Source organism: Bubalus bubalis, chromosome 3 (assembly GCF_019923935.1).
Source record: "Bubalus bubalis isolate 160015118507 breed Murrah chromosome 3, NDDB_SH_1, whole genome shotgun sequence".
Lineage (NCBI taxonomy): Eukaryota > Metazoa > Chordata > Mammalia > Artiodactyla > Bovidae > Bubalus > Bubalus bubalis.
Window position 1 is genome coordinate 71,956,073 of NC_059159.1, and position 24,897 is coordinate 71,980,969.

The 24,897-nt window shown below is 41.2% G+C and overlaps 1 long non-coding RNA gene and 1 pseudogene across 3 annotated transcripts in view; both read left to right on the forward strand.

Annotated features, from left to right (window-relative positions):
• LOC102409541 overlaps window positions 1–24,897 on the forward strand; it is a 68,865-nt gene that overhangs the window by 38,647 nt on the left and 5,321 nt on the right. For 2 of the 3 annotated variants that reach the window (XR_006640836.1, XR_006640834.1), the window contains exons 2-4: window positions 10,700–10,846; window positions 16,846–16,989; window positions 23,820–23,965. This is a non-coding gene — a long non-coding RNA (uncharacterized LOC102409541). Of the gene's footprint in view, window positions 1–10,699; window positions 10,847–13,838; window positions 14,159–16,845; window positions 16,990–23,819; window positions 23,966–24,897 lie in introns of those variants that run through there. The other variant, XR_006640835.1, reaches the window with a different exon arrangement.
• Window positions 12,829–13,581, forward strand: LOC123332751 (annotated as a pseudogene).

Consider the following 24,897-nt stretch of genomic DNA (forward strand, 5'->3'; position numbering starts at 1 on the left):
TGCCACAAAACCCCAAACCTCTTAGACATCACTGCTCATCCCCACAACTCCCTAGACAACATGGTTGCCTACTTTCTTTCCCTATAGATTTTCCTGTTTATTTCATTTCATGGAAGTAGAATCATATGGGCCTTTGGGACTGGCATCTTTCACTAAGCATTGCTGCTCAAGCTTCACCCACACCATAGCATGAATTAGTGTTTCATTTCTTATACCAAATAATCTTCCACTGTATGACTATTAATATTTATCCGTTTATCAGTGATGAGCATCAGGGTTTTTCCTCTTTTGGGCTATTATGAAAATGCTACTATGAACATTCATTTACAAGTTTTTGTGTGGACATGTTTCAATCTCTTGTGTATATACATGCCCAGGAGTAGAGGCCCTGATCGTATGGCAATTCTATGGTTACCCTGTTAAGGACCTGCCAGACACTTTTCCAAAGCAGCTGCACCATTTTACATTCTCACCAGCAGCTTATGATGGTTCCAATTTCTCCATATCTTCTTCTTCTTGTTGCTATCTTTCTTTTTTATAATAGCCATTCCAGTGGGTGTGACTTGATATTTCCTTCTGTTTTGATTTGCATCTCCATCATAGCCAATGATGTCGCACACCTTTTCATGTGTTTATTGGTCATTTGTTTATCTTCTCTGAAGTAATGTCTATTCAGATCCATTGCCCATTTAAAAATTGGATTGTCTTTTTATTACTTTATATATATATAGTAGTAGTTTAGTCACTAAGTCGTGTCCAGCTCTTGAGAGCCTGCCAGGCTCCTCCATCCATGGGATTCTCCAGGCAAGAATACTGGAGTGGGTTGCCACTTCCTTCTCCAAATATATATATGGGTATATATATATATATATATCTCCTATATATATATATATCCCTTATATATATACCCAATATATCCTTTTATATATATATCCCTTACCAGATATATGACTTGCAAAAATTTTCTCCCATACTATGGGTTTTCACTTTCTTCATGGTGTTTTTTTAAGCACAAAAGTTTAACATTTTGATGTTCAGTTTAGCTATATTTTATTTTATTGCTTGTGTTTTGGGTATCATATTTAAGAAACCATCACATAATCCAAGGCCATGCAGATTTACATCTATGTTTTCTTTTAAGAATTTAAGTTTAGCTCTTACAATTAGCTTTTATCTATTTTGATTTAATTTTTGTATATTGTGTGCGATGTGAGTCCAATTTTATTCCATGTAGGTGGTTATTTACATGTCTATTTACATTGAATTATTTTGGCACTCTTGTCACAAATCAATTAACTGTATGTAATGAACGCTTACTTCTGGGTTCTCAATCCTATTCCATTGATCTGTACGTGTCTGTCTTTATACCGGTATCACACTGTCTTGATTACTGTCACTTTGCAGTAAGTTTTGTTTTGTTGCAAGTTTTGAATCAGGAAATGTGAGTCCAACTCAGTCCTTCTTTATCTAGATCATTTTGGCTGGCATGGGTCCTTGCATTTCCATATGAATTTTAGAATCAGCTTGCTGACTTCTGTAATTCAACTGGGATTTTGATAGTGATTATGTTGAAAGTGTATATCGATTTGGAGAGAATTGCCATCTTAACAATAGTAAGTCTTTTCATTCATGAGCATAGAATGTCTCCATTTATTTAGGCCTTTAATTTCTTTCAATAATGTTTTGTAATTTTCAGTATACATATCTTACATGGCCTTTGTTAATTTATTCTTACATATCTATGTTTTTGGTGCTATTGAAAATGGAAAAGTTTTCTTAATTTCAATTTTGGCTTGCTCTTTGCTACTATATATTAATAGAAATACAAATGATCATTGTATATTGACTTTGTACCTTGCAACCATGTAGAACTCACTTATTAGTTCTAAAAGATTTTTAGTGGATTCCCTAGGATTTTCTATATACAAAATCATATCACATACAAGTACTTTTATTTCTTCCTTACCAGTATGTATGCATTTTATTTCATTTGCTTCCATTATTGCCCTGTCTAGAAACTCTAGCACAATGATGTATAGAATAGTGAAAGTGAATGTCCTTGCCTTGTTTCTGATTTTAGTAGGAAAGCTTTCATGTTAAGTATGATGTTAGCTGTAGGTTTTTCATAGATTCCCCTTATCAGATTGAGGAATTTTCCTTGTATTCCTGGTTTGTTGAGTGCTTTTATCATGATGAGGAACTGAGTTTTGTGAAATGTTTTTCTGCATGCATTCAGATGACCGTATTATTGTCCTATATTCTACTGATGCAGCATATTACATTAATCAATTTTTGAATGTTAAACCAAACTTCCTCTTCTGGGAAAAATCCCATTTGATCCCAGTGTATAATCTTTTCACTTATTATTAAGTTCTAGTTCCCAGTCTTTTCTTGAGAATTTTTATGTCTATGTTCATGACATTGATTGGTCTGTGGTTTTCTTTTCTTGTGATGTCTTTTTCTGGGTTTGCTACCAAGATAATTGTTTATGCATGCTCAGTGGCTCAGTTGTGTCTGACTCTTTATGACCCCATAGACTGTAGCCCACCAGGCTCCTCTGTCCATGGAATTTTCCAGGCAAGAATACTGGAGCGGGTTGCCATTTCCTTCTTCCGCAGATCTTCCCAATCCAGGGAGTGGAACCCACATCTCCTGCATTGGCAGGTGGATTCTTTACCACTGCACCACCTGGGAAGCCCCATCAGGATAATACTAGCCCCATAAAATAAAGTGTTTCTTCCTTTTCAAGGTTATTGGTTTCTTGCAATTTTTTGTAAGAGTTTGGAAAGAATTAGTATTAATTTTTCTTTAAGTGTTTTATAGTTGTTGGACATTTTTATTTCTTCCAACACATGAAGGTATATTGGTATTTTACAGTGGTTTAAATTTGCATTTCCTTGATTACTAAGAAAGTTGAACAATTTTTCATCTGTTCATTGGGCTTCTAGATTTCCTTTATTCAAGTGTTTTCATCATTTGGGGAAAGCTGACTTTTTATTGATTTACAGAGGTTCTTTTTATGTGCCAGATACCTGTCCTTTATGAATAATATGTGCTGAAACAAATATCAGTTTTCTGTGGCTTTTAAAATTTTTTATAAAATCTTAATAAATAGGAATTCCTAATGTTTTATATAGTCAAAAACTTGGTCTTTTCCTGACTATAAGGTCAGGAAATTTGTGTCTCATGTAAAAGTATTTAAAATATTCCAAGATCATTTAATACCCTCCTGTAACATCTCCTAACTAATTTTTCTTTCATTTTACCCACCTAGAAATGTTTTATTGTAAATAACATTAAATAGGAATCCAACTTAATATTTTTCCCAAATGGACACCTATTCATCCTAACACTATTTCCTGAAAAAAAATTATTTCTCCACCACTAGAATAAACCAACTTTGTGACAATATATTATCCTTTTTATATATTGCTGGATCCTATTTGCTAATATTTTGCCTAGAATTTTTGTATATATGTGAAATTGTTGTTGTTATTGTTGTTCAGTCACTCAGTCATGTCTGACTCTTTGTGACCCCATGGACTGCAGCATGCCAGCTTCCCTGTCCATCAGCATCTCCCAGAGCTTACTCAAAGTCATGTCCATTGAGTTGGTGATGTCATCCAACCATCTCATCCTCTGTTGTCCGCTTCTCCTCCCACCTTCAATCTTTCCCAGCATCAAGGTCTCTTCAAATGAGTCAGTTCTTTGCATCAGGTGGCCAAAGTATTGGAGCTTCAGCTTCAGCATCAGTCCTTCCAATGAATATTCAGGATTGATTTCCTTTAGGATGGACTGGTTGGATCTCCTTGCAGTCCAAGGGACTCTCAAGAGTCTTCTCCAACACCACAGTTCAAAAGCATCAATTCTTCAACACTCAGCTTTCTTTATAGTCCAGCTCTCATATCTATATTTGACCAATGGAAAAACCATAGCTTTTACAGACCTTTGTCAGCAAAGTAATGTCTCTGCTTTTCAATATGCTCTCTAGGTTTGTCATAGCTTTTCTTCTAAAGAGCAAGCATCTTTTAATTTCATGGTTGTAGGCACCATCTGCAGTGATTCTGGAGCCCGAGAAAATCAAGTGTCATTGTTTCTATTGTTTCCCCACCTATTTGCAATGAAGTGATGGGACCAGATGCCATGATCTTTGTTTTTTTGAATGTTGAGTTTTTAGCCAGCTTTTTCACTTTCCTCTTTCACCTTCATCAAGAGGCTCTTTAGTTCCTCTTCACTTTCTGCCGTAAGGGTAGTGTCATCTGCATATCTGAGGTTATTGATATTTCCAAATTTGCTGGCATATTGAGTACAGCACTTTCACAGCATCATCTTTTAGGATTTGAAATAGCTCAACTGAAATTTCATCACCTCCACTAGCTTTGTTCGCAGTGATGCCTCCTAAGGCCCACTTGACTTTGCATTCCAGGATGTCTGGCTCTAAGTGAGTGACACCATCATGGTTATCTGGGTCATGAAGATCTTTTTTGTATAGTTCTTCTGCATACTCTTGCCACCTCTTCTTAATATCTTCTGCTTCTGTGAGGTTGGCTATATTTTTTTGCCTACTATCCATGTCAGAATTTGTTATCAAGGTTATAACAGCTTCAGAAATGAGTTAGAATAAGCCTCTTTGTCTATTTTCTAAAAAGTTTATGTAAGATTAGAATTATTTGTTCCTTGAATAATTGGGTTGAACTTTCGGTGAAACCATCTGGGCCTGGAATTTTGTTTGCAGGAAGATTTTTCATTACTAAATCAATTTTTCCAATGATTTTAAGAATTTGGGGGTTTTCTTTTAATTCCAGAGTTAATTTTCATTTTAAACAACCATATTGAGGTATAATTTATATACTATCAAACTCGAGCATTTTAAGTGCAGAGTTCAACAACTTTTAGAATATAATTTCTTGTGTATCCATAACCAGAATCTTGTTCTAGAACCAATATTCAGTTTTGGTAAATCTTTTCTCCAGGAATTTGTCCATTTTATCTGATTTTTGGCATAACATTATTCATAATATCTTGCTATTCAGTTGCTCAGTTGTGTCTGACTCTTTGCAACCCCATGAACTGCAGCACGCTAGACTTCCCTGTCCTTCAGCATCTCCTGGAGTTTGCTCAAACTCCTGTCAGTTGAGTTGCTGATGCCATCTAACAGTCTCATCTCTGTCATACCTTCTCCTCCTGCCTTCAATCTTTCCCAGCGTCAAGGTCTTTTCCAGTGAGTTGGCTCTTCACATCAAGTGACCAAGAATTGGAGCTTCAGCATCAGTCCTTCCAGTGAATATTCAGGATTGATTTCCTTTATATCATTCATTTTAACTATATCTAATTTATGTTCCCTTTTCACTCATGCCTGTTTGTAACATTTTTATTTTTTTCCTCAATCAGTCTCACCAAAGGTCTGTCAAACTTATTAATCTTTTTGGAAGAACTATTTCTGACTGTATCAAAACTCCCTATTTTATAGTCCACTGATTTCTGCTTTTATCATAACTATTCCTTCTTTTTAATTTTGATAATTTATTTTATTTTTAATTAGTTAAGAAATATACTTAACTCATTTTTTTCAGTCTTTATCCTTTTAGAATATACCTTTTAAGAGCTACAAATTTCCCACTGAGTACTATTTTTGCTACAAGTTTTAAAATGTAATGTTTTTATTATTGTTCAATTCAAAATATTTTAAAATTTCCATTATCATTTCCTTTTGCATTCATTATTATTTAGATGTACATTTCTTAATTTCCAAATTCATGGAGACATTTTGTCACATTTTTATTACTGATTTCTAGCATAATCCTATTTTGTTAAAAAAAAACAAAAACATTGTGTGATTTTGCTACTTCAAAATTATTTACTTGCAGCCCAGAACATAGTGAAATATTTTAAACATAAAATGTGCACTCAGAAAATGTTATTCTGGGACTTCCCTGGTGGTCCAATGGATGGGAATCCGCTGGCAGATGCAGGGGACACAGGTTCGATCCCTAGCCCAGGAAGATTCCATATGCTATGGGCCACCTAAGCCTGTGAACCACCACTATTGAGCCCAAGTTCTAGGGCTTGGGGTCCACAACCAGAGAAGCCGCCACAGTGAGAAGCCCGTGTATAGCAACTGGAGAGTAGCCCCCACTCACCACAGCTAGAGAAAGCCCAAGCACAGAAACAAAGACCCAGAACAGCCAAAAATAAAATAAATAAAAGATATTTTTTAATTTAAAAAAAGAGAAAAAATGTTATTATGCAGTTACTGGGCTCAGTGTGACTCCTGCGCCTTCTTCTATCAATTATTGAGAGTTAAGGGTCTTTAATCTTCCAGCATGATTGTAGATTGGTTATTTCTCCTACGATTCTGTCAAATTATCTTTAATTAAATTTGGCAAACGGTTGTTAGGTAAATGCAGCTTTGGAGATCAAAAAGTTTTTCTGATGAATCGATCTTTTATCATTTTGACATGACTCTTGCTTTTTGCCTTAAAGTCCTTAGGTGTTTTTATTTTACAAACAGTGAACTTTATTCTTTTGGGTACAGATCTAAGAGTTACTGGGAAATGCATAGAGTTCTGTGACCATCACCGCAATCGAGATACAGGACAATCCCATCCCCCCAAGGCCTTTTGTTCTTTCCTATGTAGATGGCCCTGACCATCACCACTTTGTTTCCTATCGCTATAGTTCTCCCTTCTGCAGAATTATCACTACAGTTCTCCCTTCTGCAGAATAGCATATAAAGAGAACCATTAAGCACACAGCCTTTTGACTCTGGCTTCTTTCACACCGCTCTAGTTCAAGATTCATCTATGTTGTGGCAAGTACATACCAGTAATTTGTTCTTTGTGTTGCTAAGCGGTATTCCGCTGTCTGGTAGCAAGATCTGCTCATCCGTTCACCAGCTGAAGCACACTCAAGTTCACTCGAGGTTTCTGGTGGTTCAGAACAAAGCTGCTATAAACATTTACATACAGGTTTCCCAGAGAAATTTTATTTCCCTCCTTTGGAGTTACTGGGTATGTGATAAATGTATGTTTAACTTCATAAGAAACTGGCAGACTGTTACCAACGTGGCTGGACCATTTTGCCTTCCCACCAGCGATGGGTGAGAGTTCCCATCACTCAGCATCGTTACCAGCTGTTGATATTACTGGGTTTTTGTTTGCTTTGTTTTGTCAACATTTTATTTTATGTTACAGTTGAATAATAATATTGTGATAGTTTCGGGTGTACATCAGAGTGATTTAGTTATACCTGTATCTCTTCTTTTTCAGATTCTTTTAGGTTGTTACATAATATTGAGCAGAGCTCCCTGTGCTATACAATAGGTCCTTGCTGGTTATCCACTTTAAATACAGCCACGTGTATTTTGTTTTAACCATTCTATTACGTATATAGCAGTATCTTATTGAACTTTTAATATGCCTTTCCCCAGTGATCAATGTTGAACAACTTTGCACGAGCTTATTTGCATCTATATATCTTTGTTGACAATATCTGTTCGAATTTTTGGCTTATTTTAAAAAGTGGTTATTTTTTATTGTTGAATTTTGAGAGTTCTATTTACAATCCCTTTGCCATCCAATGTGATTTACAAATATTTTCTCCCAGCAGGTGGCTTATCTTTTCTTTCTCTTAACAACATCTTTCACAGATAAACAGTTTTTAATTTATCTAAACCCATTTACAATTTTTATAAGGATAATGCTTTTGGTGCCATGTCCAAAAAGTTTCTTTAACTCAAGGTCACAAAAGTTTTCTGTTTCCTTTGAGAAGTTTAATAATTAAGGCTTTATATTAAAGTCTATGATGTATTTTAAGGCAATTTTTTGTATAAAATCTGAGGTATGGGTCAACAGTTTTGGGGGGGGAGTTGGTGATTTGTTTGTCTGGGAGAGGGTTGCATATGACTGTCCAACTGTTCCTGTATTACTTGTTGAAAAGATTCTTCTTTCTCCCTTGAACTGCTTTCATAACCTTGTTAAAAACATCAATCAACCATATCTGTGGGAGTCTAATTCACATACACATAGATATACAGTCTATTGCTTCAACAGTACCTCACTGTCCTGTAATTTTAAAGTCAGGGAATGTGTATCTTCCAACATGTTTCTTTCCAAAATTATTTTGACTACTTTATTTCCTATGTTTTTTGCTATGTAAATTTTAGATTCAGCTTGTCTGTCTACAAAATCTCCAGCTAAGCCTTTGTTTGGGATGGTACTGAATCTATAGATCAAACTAGAGAAAATGGGTACCTTCATGAACTAAGTTTTCCTGTTGACAAGCAGAGCATATATAACCACTTATTTAGGTTTTCTTTTATTTCTTCCTTAAAGTTTATCTTGTCTGGTAGAAATAAAACCATACCAACCTTCTTTTTGGTTAATATTTGCATGGTGTATCTCTTCCCACCTGTGGTACCTCATAGCTCACTCCATCCTAAGCCTCAGAACCTATGAATATGTGGACGGGTGGTCAGGACTCCATACATTCACTACTGAGGGCAGTTTGCTGCTGCTGCTGCTGAGTCGCTTCAGTCGTGTCTGACTCTGTGCGACCCCATAGACGGCAGCTCACCAGGCTCCCCCGTCCCTGGGATTCTCCAGGCAAGAACACTGGAGTGGGTTGCCATTTCCTTCTCCAATGCATGAAAGTGAAAAGTGAAAGTGAAGTCACTCAGTTGTGTCCAACCCTCAGTGACCCCATGGGCTGCAGCCTTCCAGGCTCCTCCGTCCATGGTATTTTTCCAGGCAAGAGTACTGGAGTGGGGTGCCATTGCCTTCTCCGACTGAGGGCAGTAGTGAACTCCAAAATCACTGCAGATGGTGACTGCAGCCATGAAATTAAGACACTTGCTCCTTGGAAGAAGAGCTATGACCAACTTAGACAGCATATTAAAAAGCACAGACATTTACTTTGCCAACAAAGGTCCATCTAGTCAAAGCTATGGTTTTCCAATAATCATGTATGGATGTGAGAGTTGGACTATAAAGAAAGCTGAGCACCAGAGAATTGATGTTTTTGAACTGTGGTATTGGAGAAGACTCTTGAGAGTCCCTTGAACCACAAGGAGATGAAACCAATAAATCCTAAGGGAAATCAGTCCTGAATATCATTGGAAGGACTGATGCTGAAGCTGAAGCTCCAATACTTTGGCCACCTGATGCAAAGAGCTGACTCATTGGAAAAGACCCTGATGCTGGGAAAGATTGAAGGCGGGAGGAGAAGGGGACAACAGAGGATGAGATGGTTAGATGACATCACCAACTCAATGGACATGACTTTGAGTAAGCTCCAGGAGATGCTGAAAGACAGGGAAGCTGGTGTGCTGCAGTCCATGGGGTCACAAAGAGTCCGACAGGACTGAATGACTGAACTGAACTGAACTGAGGGCAGTAGGTTTAAATATAATAAGCCAGTATAGTTGATCACGTGTTCCTGACAGTTCCCATAGCCTGTGCCTTTGTGGCCCTCATCCTGTTGTTTTCTCTGCTTCTCAATCACAGTTTTGATCTTCTTTGCATGCATTACCTCTGTGTGCTCTAACTGTCCTAGAGGAAATATTTATAGGAAGCATTTGAAGCCTCAGATAAATCTTCTTATCCCCAGAGGGGATTTGCATTTGTATTTACTCCTGCCTGTTGCAGAGTCCAGAGAATGAACCACCAGTCCGGGCACTGTCTGACGTTTCCTATACCACCCAGAAGGTAGAAGCCTGGAGAACAGATGCATTGTTGGGCCAGTCCATCCTTACCCTAAAGATATGGCCTTCCCTGGAAAGTTTCCTTCTTAAAAGACCAGAAATTTCTGGTGTTCCATCTAGAAATCCCTAACTTTAAATAAGGATAAGACAATGATGTTTTCATTCTTTTCTTTTTAATAATAGTCACTGCAGTACCAATAAACTTGTTGTCCCTTTAAGTCCAAGCAACATGTTTAACCGGTTTCCTTGAGAAACCATTTATAAAACAAAACAGCATACAATTTAAGAGATATTTTATAAGTGTCTGCCATGAACCAGAGGCTGTGGTGCTGCGAATATAATGGTGAGAAACACAGAAACCAGCGCTGCAAAGACTATTTAATTTCTTTACTGGATGTAATTGGTGGCTTAAAGATTATTTTGTTATTTTGACTTATAACTTTAAGGATAAGATAAATCACAGTGTTTTCACTATTTCCCATTGCTACTACACCTAGAGAGCAGAAGTTTGTTGAGGGAGAAAACATGAAACAGACTGGATAATTCAGTTCTGCAGTTGTTTTTATGGAAGGCCTCCAATAGCAAATGCATGCAAAGTAATGGTCACTGAGTTCTTAACTACTACGTCCCCAGTACTCTGCATGTGTTTCTTACCATAGACCTACGAGATGGGCATTAGCATCCCATTTCTACCTAAAGAAAATGAGGTACAAAGGCATATTCTTTTCTGAAGGCACACAGTATGACAGGCAACTTCTGAAATAAATCCCAAAGAACACTGTCTCCTGGCTTCCCCACCACACTGGGTTATAACCCATGCCTTTGGGACTGGGCTAAAACTAGTGACTCAATTTAGTGAAAATAATATAGTAAAAGTATTGCAATATCACTACTGAGATTAGGTTAAAAAAGATTCACTTACCACCCCTCTCCCTCTTCCTGTCTCTCTTTATCCCTCCCTCCCTCCCTGGCTCTTCTCACGGTTCCCTTCTGATGAAGGAAGCTGCCAAGTTGGAGCTCCCTGTGGAGACACCCACAGGAAGAAGTGGAGGCCTTCCGTCCTTCAGCCCATGAGGAACCGAGGTCTGCCTGTGACCACACACCTGAGCAGAAAGCAGATCGATCCTCCCCCAGCTGAGTCAGCAGGTGAGACGGCAGCCCCATCTGATACCTGACATCCAGCTCAGTCACGGCCAGATCCTGACCCACGGAGACTGGGAGAGGGCACATGTTGTTTTGAGCCACCAAGTTTGGGGTAATATGCTTCAAAATAGAGAACAAATACTCGCCACTAAAAACGAGGCAATCAGATATTTGAAGGTCCACCTGAGACCACTCTAGTCCACAGGGTCACCAAGAGTCGGACAGGACTGAAGGACTTTCACTTTCACTTCCATTGAGACCGCTTCCTGGGCATCTTTATACACAAACAACTAAATCCTCAGAGGAAGTGCCCCTGAATAGCAATTTCAAGAAGGCCCAGGCAATATAAATCATACAAAAGTCTAGCTAAACTTGTTCTTAAAGCTCCTTTATCCAACTTCCTCATTTTACCTCTGGGAAACTGAGGAACTGAGACTTTCTCAGAGCTCCCATGACATTTGGAAGGGCCAGGAACTCAGCTCAGTTTGCTTCTCCATCCAAGTGTCTGTCTACACAACTTCATCCTCACCTCTCTTGCTATTTAAGGCCACAATGACGCCTTCTTGGGTTTTGTGCACTCATATTTTTTAAGATAAATAGCTTGTACATGTTTTGTTGTTGCTGTTGCTGCTCAATTGTGTCCAACTCTTTGTGATCCCATGGACTGCAGCACACCAGGCTTCCTGGTCCTTCCCCATCTCCTGGAGCGTGCTCAAACTCATGTCCATTGAGTCAACGATGCCATCCAACCATCTTGTCCTCTGTCATCCCCTTCTCCTGCCCTCAGTCTTTCCCAGCATCAGGGTCTTTTCCAATTAGTTGGCTCTTCGCAACAAGTGACCAAAGTTATTGGAGCCTCAGCTTCAGCATCAGTCCTTCCAATGAACATTCAGGGTTGATTTCCTTTAAGATTGACCGGTTTGATCTCCTTGAAGTCAAAGGGACTCTCAAGAGTTTTCTCCAACACCATAATTCAAAATCATCAATTCTGCTGTGCTCAGCCTTCTTTATGGTCCAACTTTCACTTCTATACATGACTACTAAAAAAAACCATAGCTTTGACTATACAAGACCTTTGTCAGTGAAATAATGCCTCTGCTTTTTAATATGCTGTCTAGGTCTGTCATAGCTTTGAATATTTGTTGCAAGAGTGGAAGCCCAACTATATTTGCTCCTTGATGTTCACAATGAAAACACGTTCCTCACTATCTCTTTATCTCTTTATACCCTTGGTTCTCCACCTCCTGCCCCAGCAGCAAGAAACAGACATGAGTGGAATTGTTAAGAGCCCTGGAAAACAGGGATACCTGGTTGCTTTCTAAAGAGAAAACTTTGTAAGCAAGCCACAGGTAGGCAAGAGGGAAGGAGGTAGTTATAAAAGCTAGATTTGGTAGCTTATAAGCCAGAAAATTGCAGACATTTTGTAGCTCCTGGGATGTGGAAAGTGGTTCTGAAGACGAGTCAGAATTCTTCAGGGTCCCAAGAAATCCCTAAGAGAAAAGAAAAACAACAACAGACCCCCTTAGGCGAAGATGTTCAGTATAAGTTTTCAAGCACCTTTGCTCTTGGCGCCTCATTCATAGAGTGTAATGCCCACATGTGTCCACCGGAGGGCAGCATTTACCATGACTTAAAGCAACGTGTTCAAACCTGTCCTCTAACGACTAACCACTTGCGATACTACGTCTGCCAAACTGAATTTATTAGGAAATATCAACTTGGGTTTCCAGTTTTTGCTTTTCAGAGGCACAAATAAGAACCATCTTATGTTTCAGATCATTCTGAGATAACCAGTGTTATGTTATTCCAGCAACACCCCAGATTTTTGTAGTTGGCCTTCTCAGAGAGAAATGTAAGAAGAGGTATGACTGGGGCCACGCGGGGCAGGATGGAAGCCTCGCTGGGTCAGACCGTGGCGATGCGGGAAGTGCGGACGCCGTAGGGGCCTGAAGCGGAGATCGCAGGCACGGTCCCCGGCCGTGGCCATGGCCGAGAGGCCCGAGGACCTAAACCTCCCAACGCCGTCATCACCGGAATCATCAAGGAGGCGCTCTGGGACGGTGTCAACATCTCCACCTCCCGCGCCGCCAGAGTCTTTGTGCTAATGCCACATCCTGTGCCAACAGCTTCGCGATGAGAGGGAAGCTCAAGACACTGAATGCCAACGATCTGCTGTCTGCCATGGAGGAGATGGAGTTTCAGCGGTTCTTTACCCGGTTAAAAGAAGCTCTGGAAGCTTATTGGAGGGAGCAGAAAGACAAGAAAGAAGCTTCAGAGCAAAAGAAGAAGAACAAAGACAAGAAAAACCAAAACAGATTCGGAAGAGCAGGACAAGCGCAGGGATGAGGACAACGATAAAGATGAGGAAAGGCTGAAGGAGGAAGAACAGAATGAAGAGAGAAGGGAGACAACTGAAGAGCGTGGGGAGACGCCCCTTGGACGGAACCACGCCGACCCTGGAACACGTTTGTGTCAGGCTTCTTCCTGCTACGCAGAGTAGTCTTGACAGAAGAGCCTGAGAAGATCGAAATAAAAACTGAATTATCATCAGGATTATCATCAAAGCCAGGGCTTCCCAGACTCAGAGCATCTGAGTAGCAGAAACCTGTTTTGCTTAATCAGTCTCAAGGTTATAACTTTTTGGCAAGACGGATTCTGAATGGCTAATTTAATTGGTCAGTTTGATCTCTTTTGTTTACATACACGTATAGTTAGACAATTGTTGATCCCCAGTTCCCTCCCTGCCCCCCCCAAAAAAGTAATAATAACTTCCATGCTGCCAACTGTGTTCCAGATCACAGAGGCAGTTAAGGCTCAGGAAAAATTGGGGTTTGATTACAATCAACCTATTTGATTATGTAGTATTTGGCAATACTAGCTTATTTCAAGTGATCAGAATGGCTTAGCTTTAGGAAATTGTTAAAAGGGTTGAAGAAACAATGAAATCAGCTCTCTTCACTTGACGGTAACATTAATTGTGTTTTGTTTTCTACAGACGCACTCGGCTTGGAGCCCTTCTATACTGCCTGTTAGGCGTGTAACCTGCCTGGGTGGCTACCTTCTGGGCACATAATGTTTTTAAATCTACAGAATAGAATTATTTAAGCAAGATTGCCAACGTCTTATTCTTATAAAACAGACGGTTTAGTGTTAAATGCACCTCACTGCCTGCCACTGTATGGCTTCAGGATTTATCACCTCCTGAAAGGTATGAAACTCCAGGCTTTCCCTTCCCGTAGTCCATCTTCCAGATTTGTGACTATGGCTTTTCATTTTTCCAATTCATGACAAGTTCTGACCTTTACATCTTCTAGGCGCAGCTTTCTCCCTCTGTCCTCACCTCCTGTCTGTCCTGCACCCAGGAACTTGGATGACCTGCAATATCCCAGAGTATGGCTTCCTCTGATTCCCTAATTCTAACCTTTTGTCTTATAACTGATTTTGTAAACCTCTTTGACCCGTGAGGGAAATCTGATGGTGCTGGGGAATCTAATTCCTCCTCTCACCCATCCCCTTTAACTGCTCCTAAGTATCTCAGTTGACCTTTCCAGGTTTTCTTCTCTTTCCTTTCGGTGCTCCAAGCACTGTTTTGTTGGTCTCTAAGTTGAGTGCTTGGAGGTCGAAAAGTAGTGAAGTGTAGTTTGACACTGTTGATTTATTAAATGAGTACAGTGTAAGTTTGTTGATAAATGAGTGAAGACTATTGAGAAAATGATAATGCCTTGTATAATAAACATTATTGTTAAAAGTGAAAAAAAGAAGTATTATTAAAATGCTGAAAATTAAGAAAGGCAGGAATGGAGGGAGGGAAGAAAATCAAGAGAGGCAAGAAAATAGTAAGAGAAAAAATCTGAGAACCAATACTATTCCCTGCCGGGGTCCAGCCCCAGTGGATCCAGGGAATTCGAAGGGGAGACGGCTTTGGCGATCAGGATACAATAGCTTTAATTAAATATTAATTAGAGATATAAAGAGTAATAGAATAAGGATAGCTCAGTGAGAAAATTCAGTGGAGAAAAGAGGCTGAATAACTTGGTTTACGTGGAAAGCTAATAAAATTCCAAGGCAAGGAATTTACGTCACCTACGTAGGCCGCAGGCATCCTCCCGTTCTCCCGAAGGAGAGGAGACACTAAGGCCTCCCTGGTCAGATCTTAGAAGCCCAGGCATAATTAGTAGGCTTGACGAGCCTCCACGTTCCAGATGGGAATTCAGCCAGAAGGTGAGAGAAAGAACAACATGGGGAGACCAGTCTTTCGAGGAACTGATCCCCTTTTTTATTTTCCAGGGTCTGTTTTTATACACTGAGATGTTATACAAAAGTCACGCAGGGTCAGCAGTCCTGACTTTTATTAAAGTCAGGTGCTTTATACAAATGTATACAAAGGTCTTAGGGGTGTTACATCATCTTCTGGCCAGGGGGCCTGCTGACAATTTATGACCCTCTCCTCATGACAGCGGTCAGTCAACCAGAACACTTATTTCTCCAGGAGTGATTATTCTTAAAACAGACGCCACCTTCCAAAGGTACCAGATAAAGTTACATTCCTATAGGGTGAGGGTGTAGTGGGTTTTAATTAAGGAAAGAATTTGCTTAGCCTAAGGTCCAACGTGATTAATATCAAAGGTTAATACTTATTTCTTCTATATATTCATTAATGTCTATAAGGGCAGGAGATGTGGAGACTTAGCAGCAAACATTGGTTCAACAATGAAACCCTCCACTGGTATAATTCCTAACTAGCCCACTAATACTATACTAATAATTTTCTAACTTCTCAAAAGAATCTGTTTTTAGAAAGTTTAGAGCATCTCGTGCCTCTCACGGTTGGGAGGCTGTAAACAATCACATGTGGCTGGACAAGCCTGTCAGGCAGGCTAGAGAACCTTCAGAGGAGTTTGTAGGTTGAAACACTCCTGTCACGCCCAGGAATTATTATTAACTGGAGCTCTAAGTTAACTCCTTCTCTGAAAGAGGTGGTGGGGGACAGCCCCCCGTAAAGTCAGAGGTGTAGGTGAGAGCACAAAGCAGTAAAGTAGGCAGACTCTGGTTTTGGGGGTAGATGCTCGAGAATTTCCAGGGGGACTCCTGAGGCTCTATCCCACCTTTGCGTGTGTCGAGCCTCCATCCTCATGACCTTTGCCAAGGGCGGAGTTCCTTACGCTGGCTCCCGGCAATTCCTGTTACCCGGGGACCCAGAGGCTCTGGTTTGAGAAACCCTAATTTTAGCCAGAGGAGTCAAACCATCTCCCCATGGTGGTGTAGTGGCATTTTTCTTTTCAGAGTAGGACATGTGTTCTTCCTTGGATGGAGCCTCCTAATCTAGTCTGTGTTGGGGAAATGCTAAATACAAGTTAAGGAAATCTTCGGCTCATGGAAGTTTCTCATCACGTGTTCTTGGCTAATGACAATTCTTGTGGAGTTGGAGTGGTGGTATTGGGCATCAGCTGAATTTGTGTCTACAAATATTTCGGTGGCATAAGCTTAAAGGGAGGAAATATCAAGCCAGTGGAAGGCAAAATGAACTTAACCTACTTGACCAGACTGTAATAGGCTTGAGGTCTGGGACTCTATATTATATATCATTTTCCCTCCAATGCCAGTTCAGAGCTTGCAGCACAGAATAAATAAGCCAATGATAACCCATTAAAAACCAGGGTATGCTAGGAGATAGGCAAGAGCATCCCATTTTACAGCTAAAGAAAATGAGGTACAAAGGCATTTTCTTTCCTGAAGTCACAAAGTATGGTAGGCAGTTTTTGAAATGAATCCCAAAAAACCCTGTCTCCTGGTTTCCCCACCACACTGGGTTTTAACCCCTCCACTAGGGACTGGGCTAAAACTAGTGACTCAATTTAGTGAAAATAATATAGTAAAAGTATTGCAATATCACTACTGAGATTAGGTTAAAAAAGATGGACTTACCACCCCTCTCCCTCTTCCTGTCTCTCTTTTTCCCTCCCTCCCTCCCTGGCTCTTCTCACGGTTCCCTTCTGATGAAGGAAGCTGCCATGTTGGGGCTCCCTGTGGACGCCCACAGGAAGAAGCGGAGGCCTTCCATCCTTCGGCCCATGAGGAACTGAGGTCTGCCCGCGGCCACACACCTGACAGAAAGCAGATCGATCCTCCCCCAGCTGAGCCAGCAGGTGAGACGGCAGCCCCGCCCGACTCCTGACATCCAGCTCAGTCACGGCCAGATCCCGACCTGGAGACCCTGACTCTCCAGACCCTGGAGGCTGGGAGAGGACACATGTTGCTTTGAGCCACTACGCTTGGAGCAGTGTGTTTAACAATAGACAGTGAATGCACACAATTAATCTCAGGCCATCAGCTGTGCGGCAGGTCCATCCCAGACCTCTTCCTGGGCATCTTTATACACTAACAACTAAATCCTCAGAGGAGTTACCTTTACCTCTACAGAGGAATTTCAAGAAAGGTCCAGACAATATCTATCGTAAAAAAGTAAAGCTAAACTTTGTTCTTAAGCTCCTTTATCCAACTGTCCCATTTTACAGCCGGGAAACTGAGGGTTTCAGACTTTCTCAGAGCCCCCAGGACATCTGGGAAGGGCCAGGACCTCAGCCTAGTGTGTCTACACACCCAAAGTGTAGATGGCTTCATCCCCACTTCCCTTGCTATTTAAGGCAGAAATGAGGGCTATTTGTGATTTGCTCACTAACCTGTTTTGTATAAATGGATCGTACATATTATGTAGTGATGAATATTTGGTGTAAGAGTGGAAGCCCAACAATACTTGGTCCTTGATATTCAAATAAAGAGAAGTTGCTCAGTATATCTTTATATGCTTTGTACTCCACCTCCCACCCCAGTGGCAAGAAATGGACATGGAATCAGGCCCTATTCAAGAGCTCTGGATAATGGGATACCTGGATGCTTTCTAAACAGGAAATTGTAATCAGGTCACACATAGGTAAGAGGGAAGGAGCGAGTTATAAACTATATTTGGTAGCTTAGATGCCAGAGAATTGCAGATATTTTTTAGCTCCTCTGATGTGGATGGTGGTTCAGAAGATGAAGGACTATTTTTCAGGGTCCCAAGGAATCTTCAAAAGAAAAAGAAAAAAATAAAACAACCCTCTTTACAGAAGACATTCAATAACAAATTATCAGGCAACTTTTTTCAATAACAAGTTATCAAGCAACAAAGATGTTCTTTTCGTTATACAGGACTGGAATGCAAAAGTAGGAAGTCAAGAAACACCTGGAGTAACAGGCAAATTTGGCCTTGGAGTACAGAATGAAGCAGGGCAAAGGCTAATTAAGAGTTTTCCCAAGAGAACGCACTGGTCATAGCAAATACCCTCTTTCAACAACACAACAGAAGACTCTACACATGGACATCACCAGATGGTCAATACCAATATCAGATTGATTATATTCTTTTCAGCCAAAGATGGGGAAACTCTATATAGTCAGCAAAAACAAGACAGGGAGCTGACTGTGGCTCAGATCATGAACTGCTTACTGCCAAATTCAGACTTAAATTGAAGAAAGCAGGGAAAACCACTAGACCATTTAGGTATGACCTAAATCAAATCCCTTACGATTATACAGTGGAAGTGAGAAATAGATTTAAGGGACTAGATCTGATAGAGTGCCTGATGAACTATGGGTGGAGGTTCATGAAATTGTAAAGGAGACAGGGATCAAGACCATCCCCAAGAAAAAGAAATGCAAAAAAGCAAAATGGCTGTCTGAGGAGGCCTTACAAATAGCTGTGAAAAGAAGAGAAGTGAAAAGCAAAGGAGAAAAGAAAGATATTCCCATTTGAATGCAGAGTTCCAAAGAATCTCAAGGAGAGAAAAGAAAGCCTTCCTCAGTGATCAGTGTGAAGAAATAGAGGAAAATAATAGAATGGGAAAGACTAGCGATCTCTTCAAGAAAATTAGAGATACCAAGAGAACATTTCATGCAAAGATGGGCTCAATAAAGGACAGAAATGGGGACCTAACAGAAGCAGAAGATATTAAGAAGAGGTAGCAAGAATACACAGAAGAACTGTATAAAAAAGATCTTCATGACCCAGATAATCACGATGGTGTGATCAGTCACCTAGAGCCAGACATCCTGGAATGTGAAGTCAAGTGGGCCTTAGGAAGCATTACTATGAACAACGCTAGTGGAGGTGATGGAATCCCAGTTGAGCTATTTCAAATCCTAAAAGATGATGCTGTGTGCTGCACTCAATATGGAAATTTGGAAAACCCAGCAGTGGCCACAAGACTGAAAAAGGTCAGTTTTCATTCCAATCCCAAAGAAAGGCAATGCCAAAGAATGCTCAAACTACTGCACAATTGCACTCATCTCACACACTAGTAAAGTAATGCTTAAAATTCTCCAAGCCAGGTTTCAACAATACATGAACTGTGACCTTCCAGATGTTCAAGCTGCTTTTAGAAAAGGCAGAGAACCAGGGATCAAATTGCCAACATCCGATGGATCATTGAAAAACCAAGAGAGTTCCAGAAAAACATCTATTTCTGCTTTATTGACTATGCCAAAGCCTTTGACTGTGTGGATCACAATAAACTGTGGAAAATTCTGAAAGGGATGGGATTACCAGACCACCTGACCTGCCTCCTGAGAAATCTGTATGCAGATCAGGAAGCAACAGTTAGAAGTGGACATGGAACAACAGACTGGTTCCAAATAGGAGGATTAGTCAAGGCTATATATTGTCACCCTGTTTATTTAACTTATATGCAGAGTACATCATGAGAAACTCTGGGTTGGATGAAGCACAAGCTGGATTCAAGATTGCTGGGAGAAATATCACTAACCTCAGCTATGCAGATGACACCACCCATATGGCAAAAAGTGAAGAACTCAAGAGCCCCTTGATGAAAGTGAAAGAGGAGAGTGAAAAAGTTGGCTTAAAGCTCAACATTCAGAAAACTAAGATCATGGCATCTGGTCCCATCACTTCATGGCAAATAGACGGGGAAACAGTGGAAACAGTGGCTGACTTTATTTTTTTAGGCTCCAAATTTACTGCAGATGTTCATTGCAGCCATGAAATCAAAAGACGCTTACTCCTTGGAAGGAAAGTTATGACTAACCTAGACAGCATATTAAAAAGCAGAGACATTACTTTGCCAACAAAGGCCTGTCTGGTCAAGGCTATGGTTTTTCCAGTGGTCATGTATGGATGTGAGAGTTGGACTGTGAAGAAAGCTGAGTGCCGAAGAATTGATGCTTTTGAACTGTGGTGTTGGAGAAGACTCTTGAGAGCCCCTTGGACTGCAAGGAGATCCAACCAGTCCATCCTAAAGGATATCAGTCCTGAATATTCACTGGAAGGACTGATGTTGAAGCTGAAACTCCAATACTTTGGCTACCTGATGCGAAGAGCTGACTCATTTGAAAAGACCCTGATGCTGGGAAAGATTGAAGGCAGGAGGAGAAGGGGACGACAGAAGATGAGATGGTTGAATGGCATCACCAACTCGATGGACATGAGTTTGAGTAAGCTCTGGGAGTTGGTGATGGACAGGAGGTCTGGCATGCCTCAGTCCATGGGGTCAGAAAGAGTCGGACTTGACTGAGCGACTGAACTGAACTGAAGCAAGTTTTCTCTTGGAGCCTCATTCATAGGTTGTAATGTCCACATGTATCCACAAGATGGCAGCATTTACAGTGTCTTAAAGCAGAATTTCCAAAGTTATCCTCTAAAGACTTGCCACTAGAAATGCCAGGCTGGATGAAGCACAAGCTGGAATCAAGGTTGCCAGGAGAAATAGCAATAAACTCAAATATGCAGATGACACCACCCTTATGGCAGAAAGTGAAAAAGAACTAAAGAGCCTCTTGATGAAAGTGAAAGAGAGTGAAAAAGTTGACTTAAAACTCAACATTCAAAAAACTAAGATCATGGCATCCAGTCCCATCACTTAATGGCAAATAGATGGAGAAATAGTGGAAACAGTGTCAGACTTTATTTTTTTGGGTTCCAAAATTACTGAAGATGGAGACTGCAGCCATGAAATTAAAAGATGCTTACTCCTTGGAAGAAAAGCTATGACAAACTTAGACAACATATTAAAAAGCAGAGACATTACTTTGCCAACAAAGTCCGTCTAGTCAAAGCTATGTTTTTTCCAGTAGTCATGTATGGATGTGAGAGCTGGACTATAAGGAAAGTTGAGCGCCGAAGAATTGATGCTTTTGAACTGTGGTATTGGAGAAGACTCTTGAGAGTCCCTTCGACTGCAAAGAGATCCAACCAGTCCATCCTAAAGGAAATCAGCCCTGAATATTCATTAGAAGGACTGATGCTAAAGCTGAAACTCCGATACTTTGGCCACCTGATGCAAAGAACTGACTCACTGGAAAAGACCCTGACGCTGGGAAAGATTGAAGGCAGGAGGAGAAGGGGATAACAGAGGACGAGATGGTTGGATGGCATCACTGACTCAATGGACATGAGTTTGAGTAAGCTCTGGGAGTTGGTGACGGGCAGGGAAGCCTGGCGTGCTGCAGTCCATGGGGTCGCAAAGAGTTGGACATGACTGAACAACTGAACTGAAGAGATATTTTGTCTGCCACACTGAATTTATTAAGAAATATCAACTCGGCTTTCCAATTTTTGCTTTTAAAGGGCACAAATAATAGGCATCATATATTTCAGATCACTCTGAGAAAGCCAGTGTTATAAAATTCCAGTACCCCACAAAACATTTTTTATTTAGGATTCTCACACAGAAATGCAAGAAGAGTTATTAAAATGCTGAAAATTAAAAAGTGAGAAGGAAGGAATGACGGGAGGGAAGGAAAAAGAGAAAGGGTAAAAGTAAGAGAAGTCTGCGAATCCAGAGGCTCTGGTTTTGAAGAACCCTGACTTAAGCCAGAAGTGTCCAGCCCGTTCCCCAGGGTAGGGTAGTCCCATTTTTGTTTTCAAAGTAGGACAGGCATTCTTTGGATGGAGCTTCTTAATCTAGCCTACGCTGGGGAAGTGCTAAATGCATGTAAAAGGAATCTTCCAGCTGATGAAAGCTTCTCATCACATGTTCTTGGCCAATGACAGTGGTTTTGGAGCTGGAGGGTGGTATTTGGCCTCAGCTGAATCGGTGTCTGCATATATTGTGGTAACATAAGCTTAGAGGGAGGAGACATGAGGTCAATTCTAGGTAAGAGGAACTTAATCATCTTGACCAGACTGTAATCTGCATGAAGTCTGGGACTCTGTACTACATGTCATTTTCCCTCCAATGCCAGTGCAGAGCTTGGCACACCATGTAAATGAGTCAGTGATAACACATTAAAAATGAAGGTGGACACCTCTGTGGTAGTCCAGTGGCTAAGACTCTCGCTCCCAAAGCATCAGGCCTAGATTCCATCCTAGGCATTAGCAGGCCCATGTTTTAAATTAATTATTTTAATTGAAGGCTAATTACCTTACAATATTGTGGTGGCTCTTGCCGAACATCGACATGAATCAGCCACGGGTGCACATGTGTCCCCCGTCCTGGACCCCCCTCCCACCTCCCTCCCCACCCCATCCCTCTGGGTCGTCCCAGAGAAGCAGCTTTGAGCGCCCTGCTTCATGCATCAAGCTTGACTGGTCATCTATCTCACATATGGCAAATATACATGTCTCAGTGCTACTCTCTTCAAGCATCCCACCCTCGCCTTCTCCCACATAGTCCAAAAGTCTGCTCTTTACATCTAGCAGGCCCGTTTTTGTTTTTTTTTTTAATTTATTTATTTTAGTTGGAGGCTAATTACTTACAATATTGTATTGGTTTTGTCATACATTGACATGAATCAGCCATGGGTGTACAGGGGTTCCCCATCCTGAACCCCCCTTCCACCTCCCTCCCCATCCCGTCCCTCTGGGTCATCCCAGTGCATTGGCCCTGAGCACCCTGTCTCATGCATCAAACCTGGACTGGTGATCTGTTTCACATGTCATAATATACATGTTTCAATGCTATTCTCTCAAGTCATCCCTCCCTCACCCTCTCCCGCAGAGTCTAAAAGACTGTTCTACACATCTGTGTCTCTTTTGCTGTCTTGCATATAGGGTTATTGTCACCATCTTTCTAAATTCCATATATATGCATTAGTATACTGTATTGGTGTTTTTCTTTCTGACTTACTTCACTCTGTATAATAGGCTCCAGTTTCATCCACCTCATTAGAACTGATTCAAACGCATTCTTTTTAAGGGCTGAGTAATTTCGAAAAGACTCTGATGCTGGGAGGGATTAGGGGCAGGAGGAGAAGGGGATGACAGAGGATGAGATGGCATCACTGACTCGATGGACGTGAGTCTGAGTGAACTCCGGGAGTTGATGATGGACAGGGAGGCCTGGCATACTGCAATTCATGGGGTTGCAAAGAGTCAGATACAACTGAGCGACTGAACTGAACTGAACTGAATATTCCATTGTGTATATGTACCACAGCTTTCTTACCCATTCAACTGCTGATGGACAACTAGGTTGCTTCCATGTCCTGGCTATTATAAACAGTGCTGCGATGAACATTAGAGTACACGTGTCTCTTTCAATTCTGGTTTCCTCGGTGTGTATGCCCAGCAGTGGGATTGCTGGGTCATATGGCAATTTTATTTCCAGTTTTTTAAGGAATCTCCACACTGTTCTCCATAGTGGCTAGCAGGCCCATTATACAATGAAAGAAAATGAGGTACAAAAGACACGTACCTCCTGGTTTCCCCACCACCCTGTGTTTTATCCCCTTGCCTTGGGACTGGGCTAAAACTAATGACTCAATTTAATCAAAATAAGACAGCAGAAGTGATGGGATGTCACTTCTGAGATTAGGATACAAAAGACTAACTTTCTTCGCCGCCCCCCACCCCTCTCTCCCTGTTCCTGTCCCTCTCAATCTCTCCTTCCCTCCTTCCCTCCCTCCCTCTCTCTCTCCCTCTCTCTGTGTCTCTCTCTCTCTTCCCCCTGCCTCCTGCTCTTCTCACTGTTCCCTTCTGATGAAGGAAGCTGCCATGTTGGGAGCTCCCTGTTGACGCCCACAGGAAGAAGCGGAGGCCTTCCATCCAGCGGCCCATGAGGAACTGAGGTCTGCCCGCGGCCACACACCTGAGCGGAAAACAGATGGATCCTCCCCCAGCTGAGCCAGCAGGTGAGATGGCAGCCCCGTCTGACACCTGACATCCAGCTCAGTCATGGCCAGATCCTGACCCTTGGAGACTGGGAGATGACACGTGTTGTTTTGAGCCACTAAGTTTGGGTAATGTGCATCAAAATAGAGAACAAATACTCGCCACTAATATCAGGCAATCAGGTATTTGAAGGCCCGTCTGAGACCTCTTCCTGGGCATCTTTATACACGAGCAACTAAATCCTCAGAAGAGGTCCCCCTGAATAGCAATTCCAAGAAACGTCCAGGCAATATAAATCATACAAAAGTTGAGCTAAACTTGTTCTTAAAGCTCCTTTATCCAACTCTCTCAGCTTACAGCTGGGAAACTGAGGGACTGAGACTTTCTCAGAGCCTCCATGACATTTGGGAAGTGCCAGGACCTCAGCCCGCTTGGTTTCTCCACCTAAGTGTCTGTCTACATGGCTTCATCTCACTTCTTTTGCTATTTAAGGCAAAAATGATGCCTTCCTGGGGTTTGCTAACTGACATGTTTCGTATAAATGGCCTTACATGTTATAAGTGATGAATATTCCCGCAAGATTAGAAGCCCAACAATATTTGGTCCTACCTGTTCACAAAGAATCTCTTTGTACCCTTTGCTCTCCACCTCACTCCCCAGCAGCAATAGATGGACGTGAATGGAATTGTTAGGATCCTGGGATAATGAGACACCTGGTGCTTTGTGACCAAGATATTGTAACAGGGCCACACACATAGGCAAGAGGGAAGGAGCTAGTTTTAAGAGCTACTTTGGTATTGCAGATATTGCAATACCAATATTGCAGAGACTTGCAGATATTCTGCAGCTCCTGGGATGTGGAAAGTGGTTCAGAAGGTGAAGGAGAATTTTTCAGGGTCCCAAGGAATTCTCAAAAGAAAAAAGAAGTAACAGGGTCCTCTTTGCAGAAGAC